The sequence below is a fragment of the Arvicanthis niloticus genome, chromosome 3 (assembly GCF_011762505.2).
Source record: "Arvicanthis niloticus isolate mArvNil1 chromosome 3, mArvNil1.pat.X, whole genome shotgun sequence".
Taxonomy (NCBI): domain Eukaryota; kingdom Metazoa; phylum Chordata; class Mammalia; order Rodentia; family Muridae; genus Arvicanthis; species Arvicanthis niloticus.
In genome coordinates this window covers 60,907,888-60,913,121 of record NC_047660.1, presented here as the reverse complement: position 1 = coordinate 60,913,121, position 5,234 = coordinate 60,907,888, and the positions used below count along the sequence as shown (strand labels likewise).

The window sequence follows — 5,234 nt, the reverse complement described above, 5'->3', positions numbered from 1 at the left end:
ATCACTATCAACAACAACCACCAAAAACACAGATAAAGGAGTCACATAGGAAATGTGGCACACGATGAAAATACCCAACATTCAAATTATAGAAATAGATGAGAGAGAAGAACCCAGGCCAATGGCACAGATCACCAGACTGACAAACTCATAGAAAAAAGATTTCCCAAACTAGGAAAGATTCACACATACAAATACAAGAATCACACAGAACACCAAATAGATAAGACCATTAAAGAAGATTCCTATGGTGTATCACAGTTAAAGCATCAACTATAAAGAGCAGAGAGATGGAAAGCAGCAAGAGAAAATGCACAAGTCACATGCAAAGGAAAACACACCTGAGTGAGCTATTCTCAACTGAAAGGCAAAAGAGTAGAGAGCAGTGCTCTCCAGAAGACCATGACGGCCAGCTTAGACTACGCTAGTCAGCAAAACTGTCTGCCATAGTTGAAGGAAAGAGAAAAACTCTCCATGATATAAACAGCCTAAAAATTTTATCTCCAACAAGCCAAACATAGGGAAAATACAGGAAGCAATATTTCAGGTTGAAGAGAGAAATGAGCATGGCAGAGAGACTATGGGGAAAAAAACACGGAACCATAATTACTAAAATACAAAGCACTAAGAACACAAACAGCCACACAAAACATCCATTGCAGTGACTGCAATAAACACACACCTTCCAACAATAACTTTAAATTCTAGCTGCCTCTTTTCTCTGATTAAAAGAGACAGGCTGGCTTTTCTTCCGACGTCTTAGTGAGGCTGCAGTGGTCCACACTACTCTCTGAGTTTCGCCATGCCGCCCAAAGACGACAAGAAGAAGAAAGATGCCGGAAAGTTGGCCAAAAAAGACAAAGACCCAGTAAATAAGTCTGGTGGCAAGGCCAAAAACAAGAAGTGGTCCAAAGGCAAAGTTCGGGACAAGCTGAACAATCTCGTCCTGTTTGACAAAGCTACATATGATAAACTCTGTAAGGAAGTTCCCAACTATAAGCTTATTACTTCAGCTGTGGTCTCTGAGAGACTGAAGATTCGAGGTTCCTTGGCCAGGGCAGCCCTTCAGGAGCTGCTTAGTAAAGGACTTATCAAGCTGGTTTCAAAGCACAGAGCTCAAGTAATTTACACCAGAAACACAAAGGGTGGAGACGCCCCAGCTGCTGGTGAAGATGCATGAACAGGTTCAGTCAGCTGTACATTTGGGAAAAATAAAATTTTATTGAATCAAGAGAGAGAGAGAGAGAGAGAGAGAGAGAGAGAGAGAGAGAGAGAGAGAGAGAGAGAGAGACAGGCTGGCTGGCTGGATCAAGAAACTAAATCCATCTATCTGTTACTTGCACAAAATACACCTTAACTCTAGAGACAGGTACTACCTTAGGGTAAAAGGATAGACAGAAGGGCTTCAGTCAGATGGGACCAGGAAGCAAGATGTCACTGGTCTGATATTTGACAAAATTGCCTTTGAACTAAAGCTGATCAGAGGAGATAAAGAGGGACATTCATACAACTCAAAGGAAATATCAGCCCAAGAAGGTCTTGTTATCCTAAACATATATATAATAAAATTCTGGTGTACCCAGTTTCATGGAAACTATACTACTGGAATCAAATACACAGATTAACATCAATTCATTAATAGTAGACAATTTCAGTACTCTACTCTCTCGAATAAACATGTCATTTGGACAAAATAAAAAACAGAAAAACATCAGAATGACATGACATCATACAATAAATGGATTTAATAGATCTAAAGGATATTCTATCTGAACACCAAAGAATATACCTCACTTAGCAGCACATGGGAGCTTCTCTCAATAACTACATTCTGGAACCCAAAACAAGTTTTTACAAATACAGAAAGGTTGAAACAACTCCATGTATCCTATGTGAACATGTAGTTGTTTGAATGAGAATGTCTCATAGGTTCATATGTTTGAATATTTGGTCCCCAGTTGATGGAAATGTTTGTGAAGGGTTAGGAGGTGTGGCCTTGTTGGAGGAGGTGTGTCAATGGGAGTGGGTTTTGAGATTTAAAAAGCCCACATTATTCCCAGTGTCTCTGCTTCCTCAGGATATAAACTCTGCTACTGCTACAGCACCATGCCTGCCTGCCTGCCTGCTGCCAGGCTTCGCCACCATGATGGTCGTAGACTCTGACCCTCTAAAATTGTAAATCCTTTATAAATTCTTCTCTAAGCTGCCTTAATCATGGGTGCCTTATCACAGCAATAGAAAAATAATTAAGATAGACACTAATTCAACAAAACGTGAAAATCAACAACAAAACTCTGGTAAATATACAAATTCATGAATAGTAAACAACTCATTATTGAATGATCAATGGGTCAAAAAAGAAATAAAAAAAAAAACAATAAAAAAATTCCTGGAGCTAAATGAGAATGAAAACAAAACATAAGAAAAACCATGGGACACATTGAGAGCAGTAACTGCAGAAACCAGGGAGTTCAAAGCAACCATGGTGAGGACTGGCTAGGGAAATGGGAAAAACATGGGGGCTTTAATTAGGAAGGAGGAGGGGGATAAACTCAGAAAGTGGGATGAGGGTAAAATAACAGTAAAGATGACTGAAAAGGTCATATGGAGATATACTATTATCTTTTGTGGTGGTTTGAATAGCTTTGGCCCCCACAGATATGATAGGTTTAAATGCTGGTCTATAGGGGGTGACACTATTAGAAGGTGTGGCCTTACTGGAGGAGGTGTGGCCTTGTTGGAGGAGGTGTGTCACTGTGTAGGTGGGCTTTAAGGTGTATGCTCAGGCACTGTCCACTGTGGAGGACAGTCCCCTTGTGCTGCCTGAGGATCAGTATGTAGAATTCTTGGCTCTTCCAGCACCATGTCTGCTTGCACACTGCCATGCTTTTCATCATGTTGATTATGAACTGAACCTCTGAACCTGTAAGCCAGTCTCAATTAAATGTTTGCCTTTATAAGAGTTATCTTGGTCATGGTGTCTGTTCATAGCAGTAAAACCTTAACTAAGACATCTATCTACCTAAAATACCTATAATATATGTACATCTGTTTATACATATACATGTGTAGTTTAAATGAAATTTCCCATCTGTGATGACAATGCTTCCCCCAGGACTCATAGCTAACAAAAGCTTCAACATCAAGCATGTGAAGCCCCACTTTGGGTTGTGGATCAGAGTTGTTCAAGAGATGCCACAAACCTTTGATTTCTACACAGTTGATTTCTATTGCTCCTGGTTTCTTTCCCCCTGAGGTGGAAGAAAATTCTCTATTGATGAAGACACCATGTACTTCAGACACAGAGCCCAGAGGTTCTGAGCTGGATCAGAATCAAAAGCCTCATCCCTGAGGACTAGTTTTCATGATACCAGAAGGAGCTATGTATGCTTCTAAAGGGATGAAACAACCAAAAGTTTTACCCAGATGTGATGCCTATGCACTACAGCAAAGACCAGTGTGGTGCTATAACCATAATGGTACTATAGTGGCTTACATACCTTAGGGATAACCAAAAACTCTCTAATTGGACTTAAGGCTCCCTCAACAAGAGGAAAATCATATTTGGTACTGGAAACCTAGCCAACTCCCAGGGCAGAACCTATAACTATCAATTCACTAAATCACCACAATCCCTAATTACACTCTAAATATTTGTCCTTATACCCACAGGTAAGTATAGGTCTTACCCTTAATTAAGGAAACTTCCCTTTGCAACAGAAGGAGATCATTACAGAAAACTACAATTGATCAAAATGCAGAGTGGTGAATCCCAGTCCCAACTGATGAATCTACGTTACAACTTCTACACCCAAGGCTCAGGGATCATGTTGGAAGAGCCGGAGTAACAGAAAGTTTTCTGTGAGATTGTGGCTCCTAGAAATGACGTAGGAATGCCCATGAAGTATTCCAACATGGCTGTCTTAAAAAGATAACAGGAATAGACTTGGCAAGACGGAAAAGGGAACGCTCAGGTGGCCTCAACCCCAGACAAAGAACTATACAGGCAACTAAGGAGTGCCAAGAGCCAGAGAAACAGTCTTCCCCAGGGAAGAGCCCGCCAATTAGCTGTCCAATAGCAAATGCCAACCCTGAAAACATATACATATACATAAACATAACATTATATAGACCGAGCAGCTTGTATTTATATATTTAGGAACACACATATATGTAACATCAATTAAAGAAAAAGGGGTCATGAATTTGAAAGAGAGAAAAGGTTACACAGGAGGGGTTAGAGGAAGAAAGGGGAAATGATGTAATTATAGTATAATCTTCTAAAAAAATAAAAGTATTTATAAAAAACAACCCTCCCTACCTATAGACGTATCAGTAGGAACATTTTTATGTAGATATAATGCAAATGATGTCTTATTTTAGAGGAAGTCAAAAATATTAGTTTTAGTTTTTATGTAACGAATGTGTAGCAATGTCTGGAGAGGTTGCTGGTTGAACCTCTTGTACCCAAAGCCTCTCTGCTGATCTGTTTTCTGACCTAAACTGGGAAATTTGTGTGTGTGTGTGTGTGTGTGTGTGTGTGTGTGTGTGTGTGTTTGAGACTGGGTTTCTCTGTGTAGCCTTGACCATCCTGGAACTTCTCTGTAGGACCAGGCTGGCCTTGAATTTACAGAAATCTGCCTGCCTCTGCCTCCCAAGTTCTGGGATTGGTGTCGAGTGCCTTTAATCCCAGCATTCGGGAGGCAGAGGCAGGGGAATCTCTGTGAGTTCAAGGCCAGTCTGGTTTACAAAGGAACTAACAGGACAGTCAGGGCTTCACAGAGAAACTCTGTCTTGAGAAAACCAACCAACCAACTAACCAGCCAGCCAGCCAGCCAGCCAGCCAACCAACCAACCAACCAACCAAAACCAACCAACCAACCAAACAAAAAAATTGCATATGCACTTTGTACCTCACATAGGAGAAGACTTTTTAAAACTAAATTGGCAAAGGATATAATTTTTGAAAGATAAATTTTGTAATTAAAAAAACCTTTTTCCATTATAGAGTACATATTTTTCTTCTCAAAAACCACCTTGGTGCTGAAGCACAGGCAATGCCATCCCCCTTCCTACCTTAACCTCGGCATGTGGCAGTGCAGCCCTCTCATGAAATTTCACTTGTTTCACTAATTCTCCCCAAATTATTTTTCCTACAGTACACTTAAATAACATGTTGTTAAGCATGGCAGCTGAGGGGGCTACAGTCCAGCTGATGACAGCCTGGGCTAGCT

At 40.5% G+C, this 5,234-nt stretch overlaps 1 pseudogene; it reads left to right on the top strand.

Annotated features, from left to right (window-relative positions):
* The first annotated feature begins 743 nt into the window (after positions 1–743).
* Positions 744–1,217, top strand: LOC117705936 (small ribosomal subunit protein eS25 pseudogene; annotated as a pseudogene).
* Positions 1,218–5,234: the final 4,017 nt, after the last annotated feature.